Genomic DNA, 15,587 nt, shown 5'->3' with positions numbered 1-15,587 from the left:
TCCTGTGTCAGCTGGCTTCTAGCTGAGTTTGGCCAATGATATTTTGGGGACAAGAAGAAGCAGCTAGTTAGGGCATTTCTCCCTCCCTGCTTCAGGTGGTGTCCCCAGCAGCAGCTGCATCTCTGCAAGCAAGAGCACTCATTAACATAGACACACTCAAAAGGCCACATGTGCAATTTCTAACAATGTTGACGAGCCAGTGCCTTAATTATTTTATTATTTTAAAATAAGGTTATTTTATTTGATTAATCATGAGAGTATTTTAATCTTATAAGATTATTTTAGTTGATTAATCATCACTCACGTAGAGGATAGGATGCGAGTTGGTAATTTTGATTAGGACATGAAAAAGCAATGTTGGAGTTTATCAAGTTTATCAAAGCTAATTGTCCTGCAGGATCCCTCATGAGTACATAAAGTAGTGGGGAAGGGCTCCAGGGTGTCAGAAAAGAATAGTAAGGCAGAGGAGGAGACCCTGCAGAGAGATGTTTAAATAGCATGTAAGTAAAAGTTGCCACCATCACAACTCTAAAGAGAACTATAACCTCAAAGTCATTCAAAATTGGCATTCAAAGCCTGTCAAAACGGGGCTTCAATCTACTTTTAAAATTCTCTTTCTTAGACTTTGTATTGGGTTGAATAGCAGATCTCCAAAATATATGTCTAAGTCCTAACCCCACCCCACCACCCCAGTACCTGTGAATGTGACTTTAATGGAAATGGGGTTTTTGAAGATGTTAAGAATCTTGAGATGAGATGATTCTAGATTTAGGGTGGGCCCTAAGCTCAAGGAGTGTTGTCCTTATAAAATAAAAGAGAGGGAGAGTTGAGACATAAGGACGCAGGGGAGGAGCTGCAAGCCAAGGAATTAGAATCACTAGAGGCTGGAAGAGGCAAAGGATGGAATCTCTTGTAGAGCCTCCACAGGAAGTGTGGCCCTGCTGACCCGTTGATTTTTAGACTTCTGCTCTCCAAAAGGAACCATGAGAGAAAAACTTCTGTTGCATTAAGTCATCGAGTTTGTGGTGCTTTGTTATGGGAGCCTTAGGAGACCAATATAGACCCCAACTTCCAGTTATATTGGGCCACTGAGCTGTTTCCTGAATAGCCCAGCTGTTTGCTGACCTCGGGTTTTTAACCATGTTGCATTGGACACATTATTATATTTATATTTAATGCATGCACAGTTAACTATTTAGTTGGCAAAAAATAACATGAATAGACTGAGGGAGGCTGAGAGCAGAGCAAATTGATGGCTAAGCTGCTAGGGACAGCTCTGTCTGCTTTTCCATGCTGAATGGTGAGTGCTGCCCTGCAGGATGCAGGAAACATGGCCACAACTACTCCTCCTCACCTCTGCTATGGTCTTCCCACAGGATGAGCATCTCATCACAACATGTGTAGTCCAATGTGGAAGATTTCATGGTTTTCATACAACTTGGCCCCTTAAAGCAAGCTCACGAATTCAGCTGAAGCAACAACAATTGATTTTGGGACTACAGGACACAGTGACTGTATTGGATTTCTTGAGAGACGGTGTCATTTTCCAACACAGTCTCTCATAAGGGATTTTCAAGGGAATTTTTGACTATCCTCTATGACTTTTTTTGGCTTTATGCATTGATTTTAGAACACAAATGCTGAGTAAGATTTGATTCCTTTGCGTTCACTTTGCTTAGAATCCCCCAGCATACTTTAACATGCCACTTGTTCCAACAACTTCTCCCTTCATACCTGGATTGGTGCTGAATTTCTAACTTCTTCAAAATTCCATAGCATTTCCCTCCATCACTCCCATGTATCTTCACTTACAGGAATTTATACACACATCAGCTTCCCTTGCAGAATTTTTTGACATTGGGGGCTACATATCTTTGAATCTCCCATAGGCCAGTGGATCATTGAATGAATGGTTGGATGGATGGATGGATTTATTGATGAGTTTATAGATTTCAGAGAAAAATCAAATGGAATCTAATAGCTAAAGCAAAGAGAGCTTGTCTACATTTACACTGCCAGCGTGAGTCTTGATGCACAAACTGGGAATCAGATTGCCAGGTGATGCCACACTCTTGCAGATAGATGGCTTGCTTTCTCTGTGGACTTAAAATAAGTCAAGCGTGAGGGCACTCCTCTAAATCACTGGTACAGGGATGCGTCTGTACTGCAACTCAGCCTAAGTGTCAGTTCCTCAAAGAACTCTTCCCTGTACCTCCGAGTCTGGATGAGTCTCCTTCCTCTCTGTTATATGCTATCATGGCATTCTCTTTTTCCCTTCATAGCACTGTCACATTTTGAAACTCTATTTGTTTCTGTGGCTTTTTGTTTACTGTCTTTTACACCCTCCAACCTCTTGGCTGACTTTAAACTCAAGAAAGGTAGGATTGATGTCTGTTTTCTTAACCATGGTAATCCAGTGTCTAGCTCAGTGCCTGCCATTGGCTGCAATATATTACAGCAGTAACATATCACATATTACTGCTACTAATGTCTAATATTAATTGACTATGTATTATGTGCCAGACACTGTTCAAAACTGCTTTACATAAATCATCTCCTTTTATCTTCCCAATAACTCTCTGAAGCAGGAGCGATTATTATTCCCATTTTGTAGATGAGGAGACTGAGATACAGGGACACTAACTGGTTCAAGGTATCACAGCTAGGAAGTAGCACAGTGGAGATTTAAACCCAGGGATGCCAGCCCCAAAGTCAGGAAGTGTTCACTAATGTATGTTGAATAAATGAATGAATCATGATCAATATTACTGTGTATCTTCTGGACTAATTTCCTAGCCAGTGAAAAAATGTCTTCTACAACTATTCTAAGAGTTTGTTCTCCAGATCGTTCTGAAATACTTCTTGCAATGGGATTCATTAGCTTTTCCAGTGGGCAACTCTAATAACTAGGATGATCTTCATTACATAAAACTGAAATCCACTTCTGTGGTAATTTTACCTGTGGACACCTGTTCTGCTCTCAGTAGTTTAAAAGAACTTTAGTTCCTCTCATATAGCTCTGATAAGAGTTTTCACTTAGATGACAGCCTATGTTCCAGCTATATCTCCAGCTTCTGGCCAAACCATAGTGTACTGCTATACCTGTTAAACTGAGGCATCCACACCTGGATAGAAGGCTTTCCAGGCATGGTTTGTCCAGGGTGGAATAGAGTAGGAGTATTCAGCTCTGTAACCCTGGGGACTGACATGATGCTTGTTGAATTGAAATGAAATGCTTTCATAGTGGTAATAATAATCTCTTTACTTTGTAGTTGAAAATTACAAAATATGTATGCGTGCCCGATTTCAGTTGGTTTTTCTCTACAATATGTTGTTTAATCTCTGCTACCTTTTTGATTTGAGGCTTCAGGATATTAGAGCTATAAGCAACATGAGAGATGCTCTGAGGTCCAGAGAGGTTGAATGGTTTGCTTAGAGTCAAGTTAAGTTTCCTTTTAAAACTGATAATTTCTGGAAACTATGTCCTTCTTCCTATGATCTCCCATGAACCTGATGGGTTTCCTGCCCTCTGGTCCTTTTCAGTATATTGACTGTGGTCAAAATAGTGTTGGCAATGAACTTTCTATCATTGGAGGTGTATGAACTGATAATAAGTTGGCTTTTGAATAATGATGTTGTACCTACAACAACAGCTGAGACATCTAATGAGTATTGGTCTAAATGATCTTTCAGGTAATGTAACCTCTGGCCTTACAAAAACTATGCCACCCATAGACTGCATAGGGATCAGGTAGAGTTTTAGCCACAAAGCTTTCAAGACTTCTATCCACCAAATCGTTTCTGAATATAGCAACCTAGTTTCTCACCATAACTGGTAGGAGCCAAGATCATCATCCTTCAAGACTGAAACACTACCAAAAATATACAAGTTTTCAACACTGATTCTCAATTCCTTGTGGAAACTTCCCAAGACCTTTTGTCCCAATCCTATTTATTCTTCACACCTAGCTCAACTCTTGTCTACTCTGAGTATCCTTTCTCAATCCTCTCAATTAGAATGAATCCTTCCCTCCCATATTTCCCCATAGGAAATTGTAACTCTCCTATAAAACTTATCAAAGTCTGCCTTATATTATGCATCTTTTCCCATTTCATTGAGCAATCAGCACTGATTTATTTGTACATAATTTATTATCATTATTAACCATGTACCAAGCCAAGTACTTTACTTGTTTTGCCTTTTTGTTTTGTCTTTACCTTATTTATTCTTTGCAATGACCCTATGTGGTAGGTGTTTACAATATCACCATTTTACATATGAGGAAACTGAGGCTTGGAAGTTAGTCATCTTCCTAAAATTACATGGTAAGTTGGTGCCAGAGCTGGGCTCACAAATTCTTATAGAACAGAGGCTATGATTCTTCTCGCTCAGTCCCTAGAATTTTACTTTGTTTGCAATGGGTGTTTAATAGTTTTTTTTTCTGTTGCTTATAGACACAGATCCAGAACACGTGAGACCACACTTGTGGTGAAGAAAGCCTGTGGTTCCAGAGAATCAAAGCCAGGTAGATAAGCTGGCAATTGGATCAAGGTGAAAGCAGTTCTTCCATTAGGTTAGGCGAGCACTCAGGAGCTCTATTATGACAGGGACTCTCTGACATCTTTCATCATGTGGTCAAAGGAAATAATGGAAAGTAAAGAACAGTGGTCTCCATCTTTGATTTCAGTCTTGGGTGGAATAAGAGATGGAAAACTTTTATTGTCTTAGCAGTTGGTTTGAGAATTCTTTCTGAGGAGACATCCACCCTGATGTGGAAAAACCCCTTGACAAGCCCACTTGCTGTAAAATACTTACAGCAAGTATAGCTGTAAAATACTAACAGCAAGTATAGCTGTACCTGAGTGAAGAGGAAGAAAGGGAGAGGAAAATATGAGAGAGGGCGAGGGAGAGGGTGGTAGAACCAGCAAGATGGTGAATCATTTGTACTGCATTGTACATGATATAATCACTCCCCAGAACTGCATGATCTTCAGTGAATTCTTGAAAGCTTAGCAAAGGGCAGACACAAATAGATTTCTCATGGAAAATAGAGAAAGCACTATGCCTTGGGACACGGGGTAGAATGGAATTAGTGAGCCAATAAAAAGATTCTCAACACCAGAAAAATGCAAATGTCTTGAGGATGGCTTAAGGCTTTCCCATGCTGTAGAATTCAGGGTTCAAGGCAACATCATTGAGATTTCAAGGATTTTGAGGGGGCCAGTGGGCAACTGTTTGACATTTGGTAACGTACCCAAAAGAGGTCATATAACTAATTTAAATTCAGTTGAACAGAGAGTAAGTAGATGTTTCTTGAGCACCAATCTAATGCCAGATGCTGTGCCAGGTTGGACATCACTTCAAGGCTGCTGGGGAGAAATTATGAAGTAGATCTATGGGAATACTTCCCCGTTTTGTTCTGCTGAGAAATCTCTCTCAGTTCTGCTGGCTGCTCACTGGTTCCTGAGATAACTAACCCGACTTATCCCCCCAATATCAGAACCGCAGTTTGTGAGCTTTCTTTTCCTCATTTTTTTCATCAAAATTTGTTCATTTATAAAATGCTGTAGAGTGCTGTTAAGAGTGTTCTGAACTTAGACTTTGGAGACCTTAGACTTTGCAGAAAATTCTTGCCCCAGAAGTTTCTAGCTGTTTGACGTGGGAAAAAACACTTAACTTTTGGGAGACATTCTCCCATAAAAGCACATAATGGTGTTTATGTGTTTGCCCCCCACTACACTGTGAGTGGCACAAGGGCAAGTACCATTACTATCTTTTTTTTTTTTTTCCTTTTTTGAGATGGAGTCTCACTCTGTTGCCCAGGCTGGAATGCAGTGGCGCGATCTCAGCTCACCCCAACCTCCGCCTCCCGGGTTCCAGTGATTCTCCTGCCTCAGCCTCCAGAGTAGCTGGGATTACAGGCATGTGCTATCACGCCTGGCTAATTTTTGTATTTTTAGTGGAGACGGGGTTTCACTATTTTGGCCAGGCTCGTCTCAAACTCCTGACGTCAGGTGATCCACTAGCCTTGGCCTCATTACAGGTGTGAGCCACTGTGCCTGGTGCATCTTTTTTTTTTTTTTTTTCTCACTATGTTGCCCAGGCTGAAGTGCAGTGGCATGATCATTGCTCACTGCAGCGTCGACCTCCCGGGCTAAAGTGATTCTCTTGCCACAGCCTCCTGATTAGCTGGGACTACAGGCATAAACCACCATGGGTGGCTAATGAAAAAGATATATATTTGTAGATATGAGGTTTCACTATGCTGCCCAGGCTGGGCATCATTATCTTGTCCGTATCTTTAGAACTCTTACATAGTGCTTGGCAGTCAATAAAGTTTGTTTTAGGAATGAATTAAGGAATGAACACCCAACTCTCCTTGCTACTTATGTAAAGCTGAAATGAGTTAATGAATATGAAAGAGTATTTAAAAAACATAATTTATCTGTTTATTAGAAACCTCATTGTAGCCAGCTGCCACATCAGAAATAATTCAGCTAAACCACTTTTATTAAGGTGTTGATGTTTTAGAGTTAGCTTTATGGGTTACGTCTGCCAGGTGCTACTTGTGTTTTTGTATGTAGGTTTTGAGGAAGCGTATATTTTACAAAGAGAGTTTAATTGATCCATAGGTATTATGAACAGCAGTGACAAGCATGTCATAAAAGGGATTTTTTTGGACAAAACGGGGCTTTCTGGATTTCTTCAAGCAGGAAATAAAAATCTGCCAGTTTGAATCGTTTCCAAAAATGCCGCTACTACAGCATCTTTTCTAAGACTGTTGGAAAAATGCAATGCAGTTGTGATAGGCTATATCTGTCACTCACTCTCCATTTACAATGAAGCACAAGAAACTGGAAACAAATGACCAAGCCATATAGAGATTGCGAGAATTAGTGATCAGCGTTGGCTACAAACCATGCGAGTTACGCTTTTCTTTTCGGTTTCACCCAAAAACTTCTCTCATTTCATTTTAAGTTGCATCTGCTTTGCACAGTGTTTTTTTTTTTTCCCCAAAGCACCATGAATGATTTATGACTTTCTGACGCCACATCCCACAAGATTACATAAGGAACAGTGAAAAACAAGTGATTGAGCCAAACTTAAAAAAACACCCAAACATTTCCAAAGTGGATTTCATCTTGACTGCAGTCAGCTAATAGTTTTCGACTCACCAAAAGTGCTCCTTCACTCCCAAGTGCGCCCCGTTTCTGTGAGGATCCCTCAGATTTTCTTTCACTGTTGACAGTACACTATGATCAACTCAGTGTTTGGCTCCCAGCAATGTCCAGGAATGTCCAGTTTTCCCGAATCCTCCCCTTCTCTCTGAAAGTGAACGTTGCAGTTGGATTACAGAAACAGCCTCATTAGTTTGGTTAATGATTGGACAAAAACATTGATAAGAGTAATAGCTACCAGGCTTGTCATTTCTTTTAATCATAGAATAATAGGATTTCAGAGTTTGCAGGGGCCTGGGATTCCCTAGTTCTACCCGTTATTTGACAGATAAAGAAGCTGATAACCAGAGAGGTGAGGTAACTTGCCCAAAGTCACGCAGCTAGATTAAGCAGAGTAATGGACATAATTCATCCTCAGAGTGGTGTCATCTGTGCATATTTATTAATAAACTTTCATCTCCTTACTTAAGTGAAGTGACAGCATTAGATATTATTTTTTAACTATAGGAATTTTAGAGCTTATCTGATGGACTTTCTGTCATTGACTTCTTTATAAAGTCAGAGCAAATCCATGTAGGGGAGGAGGACAACTGCTTGCGAGGCAAGGGCTGTGTTGAGGGCTAGAGTACTGGGTTGCTGGCTGCAAGGGTTGATGTGTCTTTCCAGAGTCTTGGTCAGAAGTGGCCAAATCAGGGTAATGAGGGTTCGTCTGAAACCCGAGGTCTGGGTCAGTGGCCTGTATGAAGTTCCAGGTTTGAGGGGTTGGTGTGAGACGGCAAACTGAAGGTGAGTGAAAGGTAAGGAGTCAAGGAGTCACAGAAGGCAAGATGGCTGACATCAGTGGCCAGGGTGTGGGGCTGTGATCAGATAGAGGGACCACCAGATAGAGGAAGCACCAATTGTTGGTTTAAGGGAGCAGGATTGGGTCACAGTATTTCAAGTTTACAGATAAGAATGGAAAACCCACCAGGCCAGGTGCGGTGGCTCATGCCTGTAATCCCAGCTACTTAAAAGGCCAAGGAGGGTGGATCACTTGAAGTTAGGAGTTCAAGACCAGACTGGCCAACATGGTGAAACTTTGTCTCTACTAAAAATACAAAAATTAGCCAGGTGTGGTGGCACGTGCCTGTAATCCCAGCTACTCGGGAGGCTGAGGCAGGAGAATCAGGGAGACTGCAGTGAGCCGAGATCTGGGCAAAAGAGTGAGAGCCCCATCTGGGCAACAGAGTGAGACTCTGTCAAAAAAAAAAAAAAAAAAAAAAGAAAGAAAAAAGAAAACTCGCCACATTTACTGACGAGAAAAATAAACAAATTACAGAATAGAGTATAGAATATGACTCCATTTATGCATAAATCTGTCTCAGCCTACAGAGTGGAGGGAATCACATAGTTTCCAGGTTAAAAGCACAGACTTAGGAGTTAGAAATTCTGAATTTGCTTCTTGGCTGCATTTTTCTAGCTGTATAATGCTGGGCAAGTCACTTAACCCTTCTTTGCCTTCGGTTTCTCAATTGTAGAATAAAGCCCACTTTATTGATTTGCTGTAAATATTTGAGATAATGTACATAAGGCACTTAGCATAGTGCCTGGCACATAGTAAAGGTATAAAAACTTAGTAGCTATTTTTATTTTTAGACTTGACCTTTGGAAATGAAAACTGGATTTGAAACCCATTTCTGTCACTTTACTGGCTGTGTGCTTTTGGGCAGGTTGCAACCTCTCTGAGACTCAGTTTCCAATCTGTAAAATGGAACCAGTAATCACCACATTGTGGGATGTTGTGAGAATGAAAGGAGGCAGTGTAAAGGGCTTCACCCAGTGTACTTAAAGAAAGGTCGTGCAGCTGGGCATGGTGGCTAACGCCTGTAATCCTAGCATTTTGGGAGGCCAAGGCAGGTGGATCACCTAAGGTCAGGAGTTCGAGACCAGTCTGGCCAACACGGTGAAACCCCATCTCCACTAAATATACAAAAATTAGCCAGGTGGTGGGCGCTTATAATTCCAGCTACTGTGGAGGCTGAGGCAGGAGAATCGCTTGAACCCGGGAGGCGGAGGTTGCAGTGAGCTGAGATTGCGCCACTGCACTCCAGCCTGAATGACAGAGCGAGACTCCATCTCAAAAAAAAAAAAAAAAAAAAAAAAAAAGAGAAAGGTGGTGCTCAGTGCTGAGAGCACCAGGATGAGGTTCAAACATTCGGTGATGGAGTCAGGGAAGTGAAAGGAAGGGTGCTCATAAAAAAGCTAAAAGCTATTTTAATTTTCTTCATTGTTAGTGTCTGTGCTGTTTGAAAAAAAATTGTGTTTGCAGTCAGCATGTTTTATTGGGGGAAAAAGGAGTGGTTAGTAAATAGCAAAATCCAAACAAACAAAGATGAAACCTATTGCTGGCTTTGCAATGTTTAAGTGCTAAGGATAAGTAGATAAAGCCGAGAGAGACAAGCTCAGGCTGCGCCAGAGACATTCTGATGTCCAGAGCCTTCTCTCTTAGGTGGAAATCACTGTGGCTGTTTTGGACAGAAATAACAAGATTTCATAAATCACCTTATCAGGCTGAGTGTTTTGAGGGTATAGATACGATTATAGCCAGCAGCAGGGATATCCTGATTTTAGGTCAATTGATGTGATGAATTACAGAATTTTGGAATTGGAAGTAATTTCAGCCCACCACTAGGCAAGCTCTTGAACTTCTTTTTGCCTTGGGCCGTGGACAAGGATCTGAGAATGCTCCAAGGAGGTGTTACTGCAACCACCTTCTCAATTGCAACCAAATGCTGCTCACTTTTTATCACCCCTTCTTATTCTGAACCCTGAACTGCATCTAGCAATCTCAACTTTCTATAAAGAACACAGCTTATCCAACATGCTTATGTGTGTACCGTTTGAAAGATCTATGATGACTGACAAGTGGATTAAAAAGAAAAGTCCTGCTAGGCACAGTGGTGTGCACCTGTAATCCCAGCTACTTGGGAGGCTGAGGTGGAGAATCCTTTGAGCCTAGGTGTTTGAAACCAGCCTGGACAACATAGTGAAATGCCATCTCATATAAATAAAATATAATAAATTAAGAAGCCCCAACTTTCCCTCAGAAGGGAGATTCATTTATATATTCATACAATACTTTATTCAACAAATATTAAATGAAAGTCTATGTGTCAGGCACAGAGCTAAAAAATTTAAAAAAATTTTAAAGGAACAAAGAAAGGAAAAGGGGGAGAAAAGCAGAGCTAAAACAACAAAAGGTAGATTTTATTTAAAATTAATTCAGAAAAAGAGGTGATGGACCAGGAATTAGAAAAAACTGGCATTTTAGTTCCAGATCTTTTATTAAATAACTGCAATCTTAGGCAAGTCACTTCTTTTTTGGGCCTCACATTTTCATCTGTAAGATGAGGAGAGGGGGCAAGTTGTCCTAGGTGGAATGATCCATTAGTTTTTGACTTTGGAGAATAGACTGAGACGGCACGCTAATATCCACTGGGGTTCACACCAAACCATTTTTATTATTTCTTTTCTTTTTCTTGTCAGCAGAGGGAATGCCGGGTGCTCCAAAGAGACCGAAGAAGGGATATGTTTCCCCTTGCATCCATAGAACTAGGAGGTGAACTTTGGCTGCCTCACCTGATGTCCAGATAATGTCAAGACCAGAGGGAAGGCAGTTGGCCTGGGGTTTTCAGTGTTCGCAGCAAGAAACCTAGACCCAGGGGGGTGAATACCATGTGTGTGATCCAAACATTGCCACAGGAAGCCCAAGATGTCCAGCTCCTGGAGGTGAACACATATCTTTCTTTCCACCTCTCTCTCCCTGTCCATGAGTGTACATTCTAATTTAGTGACCTCAAACTTGGCTTTCTAGCACAAACTTGTGTTTCTAATTTCTTCAGGATTTTTCTTCCCAGCCACCCCCTCAGGATGTGTTTACCCAGCAAATCTTCCCAGGGACAAGGGGACTCAATTCCACACATGTGTGTCCAAGATGACAGTCCCTCTGGCAGCTGTGAAAAGCAGCTTCTGTGAGAGTGACAACGGATGGTGCTGACAACCCCCTCGGCTACTAAGTTTGCTTCTGGAGCAATGGGACGCAAGTGACATCGGACTTAATGGCTTGTGTTCCTGGAGACAGTTGAGGTGTCATGATTTTGCAATAATGCTTCTTCCTTTCCTCCAGTCTTGGGGAAGAACGTCCCAGTCCTCAGCCAGGGCTTCCCAGGTGCTTCCAGGGGAGGTTCTTACTCAGTCTGAGCCAAAGCCCAGGGGTGGTGCCCACCCTCGCTGGCCAACTCTCCCGGGCTACCTTTGATTTTCAGCACTAACTCGTGGTTTTCAGCTTTGGAGAACAGACTGAGACAGCATGCTAATATCCACTGGGATTCACACTGGTGAACCAGAGACAGAGCACTCAATAGTCCTGTTTGTAAAATGAAGCCAATGAATTAGACCAGGACTTTCCACCCTGTGCTCTGAGGCACCCTGGATGTTCCTCACCTGTGTCTGTAGATAGTGGAAGGAGGAGACGGGGCTTTGGTCCTTAGATCAGGCAACTCTTCTTTAATCTCTTCTACATTTTGAACTTTGTTCATAATATTTCCTTTGAAGAAAGTTTCCCCCTTTAAAAAAATAATTTTAAAAAGTTTTGTAAAACAAATGGAATGAATGCATTCATTTATGTAACTTGTTTTTTTGACACCAGCTATGTTCCAGGCACTGCTATAGGCACCAGGGATTCCAGCTGTGTCGGCTGCTCTTATAGCCCTGCTCCTACCCACAGGGACTCAACTTTCCTTTACTCCCCAGCTTCTTGCTGCATGCACCCAGGACTCTGCCACAGGGCTTTCTCAGCATGCTTGGCCAATGCTCAGGGCAGTCTGGGGGTGCTAGGGACTGAGATCTGCAGGAGAAGCCTTCAGTTAACAGATGGGAGTTGGTAGAAAATATTCCTTGGTAGGGGCAACTCTGAGGCATGTGCTACATTGTCACCAAGAGGTCCCCACTGGGAATATGACTCAGTTGCCCATTAACACATCATGTTTTGGCTGCCTTCCTTTCCATCCTACTTTCCAAATCTCCTACTGGTGCTTTCTGGGATCACCTCCCAAATGAACTACTGGTGCTTGTATCCTTGGCTCAGGGGCTGGCCCTTGAAGGAACTGGGACATGCTAACCTGTCCTGTAGAGCTTACAATTTTGTGTGTGCATGTGTTTATTAGATAATGGCTGGGGTCTTCTCTAGCTCTAGCCTAATCAAGGACATAGAGCCAAGAACCTGAAGCTGCCTTTGAGCGGGGCAAACCCCAGTCAGCCTTTTGACCAACCTCTTGATTGAGTTGCCAGACATTTACCGAGTGCCACTGTGAGCCAGTCTTGTACTGGGCACTGGGTGGGGAGCCAAGCATTGGACTGGAAAATGGATCTCTACGATTCTTCTTTTAAGATCCATTGGCATTCTCTCAATGTAGGGATACAAGAGAAAATTCTGGCCTAGTAAATTATAACCTGGAAAGAGAAGAAAAGACTTACCTACAACCCAATTTGAGAATAAAAGTGAGTTATAGCAGAGGAAGGTTCTTGGGTTATATAACAGTGAAGTATGCATATGATATATATGCATGTATACAATAGTAATATTAAATGTGCATACACGCACACACACACACACACACACACCCCTATCCATCCCTCCCTAAAACTGGAGAATAAAGGTACTAGTAGCAAATGGCTATCTATATTAGCCTTGGAGTCAGGATGGGGCTTGGTTTCCTGAGCCCTAGCTAAACAGGTTGACCTATAGAGCAGCCCTCTAGTTAGAGGCAGAGGGCCCTCTCCAACGAGCAGACCACAGAAGTCAGGGGCTATTGTGCTACAAAGTGCAATGCAAGCAGCAGCACAGTTAGGTCTAGGAGTGTTTGTTTCTAGGTCCTTTCAGTACTTGCAGGTGAAATTCCATTGGGCGAGGGTCTAACTACTGTAGTTGGGTCCAGCTCCAAAGGGCATTGCTGTCCACTGAGTTCCACAGAGCGTGGACCTTCATTCCACACAGTTACGTTTGATTCTCTCCTCCAACAGTCACATTGGCTCTTGGCCCTAGATGATTAAGTTGTATGTTTCTTCAGCCCAGACAGGCATGCAAAGCTGTTATTTGAGAAACTTTGCTAAGCTGCAGAAGAATATGAAGGCTATATTGCCTGGCACTCAAACAACTGGTCTATTTGTTTGAATAAAATGGGTCAATTCCTTTAAAGAAAACAAAGCCATTGAGAATGGTTGTTTGACATGATAAAGACAAAACCCACTGGCTGCGAGAAGAAGTCCTCATCTTTCACCAAGAGGCCCTACAATGTGCCGTCTCAGCCTCCCTATAACTACATTTGGTCAATTTTTTCATTTCCCTTTTTATTTTTAATAATATAAACTTCTGGATTGGACAGCTCAGATTGCAGTTGGCTGGAAAGGATTTCCTTTTTTCTCTTGGCTCCTGCCACCTTCTTCTGTCATTGATATTGTGAATGATCAAGTGGCCAGCTGCTGGGAATGGGCAGGGGTTGCTGATTGGGATGGAGAGGGGCTGCAGCCTGTCCTTGTTTCCAAGTCTAGGTCTGAGCCTCAGGCCAGCTGCAATTGTGCCTCCAGGCCAAGAAACTGTCCCTTTTTATTCCCCCATAGACCCAGGGAGAGGATTGCCTCAAGCACTATAACAACATGGAGTTGGTGGAAATGGGGGAGGTACTGGTAGATGTCCTCCGTGTGAGATGTGGAATCTCCTGAGTGTCTGGACAGTCCCCTCATAGAGATCAACTTGGTGTAACCCAGTTCCCGCAGCCCTCGGAGACGAAACCCAAATACCAAGTCAGGGCTTCTTAATCATTTGGCTCCCTAAGTGATCCTCTTTTGGCAGACAGAAGATATCTCACTCTAGTGTGGTGGCAGAGTGAGGGCCAGAAGCTGGCTTTCCTGCCTCCCCATTAGGCTCCTTTTCAGTCCAGAGACAGAATACACAACTCCTAAGGGAGGTCTCAAGTGAACACCTAAGGAGAAAAATGGTGTGGTCAAAATTTCCCTTGAATGTCCCTCTGAAGGGCTTCCTTGCTCTTGTCGGAGACTGATAGAATGCAGTCATTTTTCTCCCAACCTTGGACCAGATCACTACTGCTTCTTGGAGCCTCAGAAGATGTAGCTGGCTCACACTTAGTAAAGTGTTTAAAGTATGTCTTTAAACCCTAGAGTCACTCTCTGCCTGCGGTGGTGATGATGTGTGTGTGTGGCCGTGTGTGGACCATCAAAGTACATATTCAATCTGGCCCTCATCTTAAGGTCCATGGTCAGAGGGAAGAAGGACAGGTGGGATCATGTACACTGTTCACTTGTTTTTCTCTCTCTACTTCTTTTGATTGTTTATTTGAATTTATCTAGTTCAATTCATGTAAGTTACATGTGGCTGTAGGTGAATCCATGGTTAAAGGCAAGAGCTCTGGAGTTACGCTGAAGTGAATTCAAATTTTGGCTCTGTCCCTGCCTTGTGATCTTGTGCTACTTACTTAATTCTATTCTTCTTTCCTCATCTGTAAAATGGGAATAGTAATACCTGCCTTATAGAGTTCTTGAGAGATCTAGATGAAAAAACAAACAGGTGTGATGTGTTAAGCACAGAACCTGGTTCAGATAAACACTCAATAGCTGCCAGCTCTGAGGTTGCATGTGAGGATGTGAGGATGATAATTTAATGGTTTTCCTGGGAACTAGACATTGTATATATACAGAACTCACCTAATTTGGGATTTCATGGATTCTCTTTTCTCCCTCCTTCTTTATTTTGTCCCGATCTCTTTTAATTTGTCTTGGTTTGCTCTTCTGTGAACCATTTTGACAATAAAAGCAAAAGCAAAATAGCAGAATGTGAAAGTTCTTGGGTTGCGCAGCAGCTCCTAGGTACAAGGTATATGTGTGCCTAAGTGAGGCTCTCCATGTGTCTGGATGTAAGATAGATCTTTTTAGTCTATGTCTCAAAGGAGAAGAAGCATGTTGGAAGGAGTGTAACATTGATCTAATTAAAGATAGAATGGTTGTATTGAGAATATTAATTATCTAATAGTTAATAATTTAAACTAATTTTTTTATGCTTAACAGACATTTGGAGACATAAAACACAGTCCTGTGTCTGGTACGTATTCACAATGTGTTTTTGGTCAAGTCACTTCTCTCTGGGCCTCAGCTTCTCTCTGGGCCTCAGCTTCTCTCTTTGTACAATGAAGAGGCTGACTTATTTTTACTAGTAAACAACAATTCATCAAACAAAATGGTACATACAGCTCTTGTATAAAAAAACAGGTCAAAGTGTAGCCTTTCTAGTTGAAGAGCTCACAGGTTGCCTAGAGCTTTTTAAATTTGGGGTCCTCTATGTCTTCCCAAAAAGCTTC

The 15,587-nt window shown here is 42.1% G+C and overlaps 1 long non-coding RNA gene across 1 annotated transcript in view; it reads left to right on the top strand.

Annotated features, from left to right (window-relative positions):
• Positions 1-1,000: 1,000 nt before the first annotated feature.
• Positions 1,001-15,587, top strand: part of LOC130541553 (uncharacterized) — a 94,680-nt gene continuing 80,093 nt past the window's right edge. The window contains exons 1-2 of the long non-coding RNA XR_008955623.1: positions 1,001-4,526; positions 5,349-5,512. This is a non-coding gene — a long non-coding RNA (uncharacterized LOC130541553). The remainder of the gene's footprint in view (positions 4,527-5,348; positions 5,513-15,587) is intronic.

The sequence above is a fragment of the Pan paniscus genome, chromosome 4 (assembly GCF_029289425.2).
Source record: "Pan paniscus chromosome 4, NHGRI_mPanPan1-v2.0_pri, whole genome shotgun sequence".
In the NCBI taxonomy this organism is placed as follows: domain Eukaryota; kingdom Metazoa; phylum Chordata; class Mammalia; order Primates; family Hominidae; genus Pan; species Pan paniscus.
This window is presented reverse-complemented; position numbering and strand designations above follow the sequence as displayed.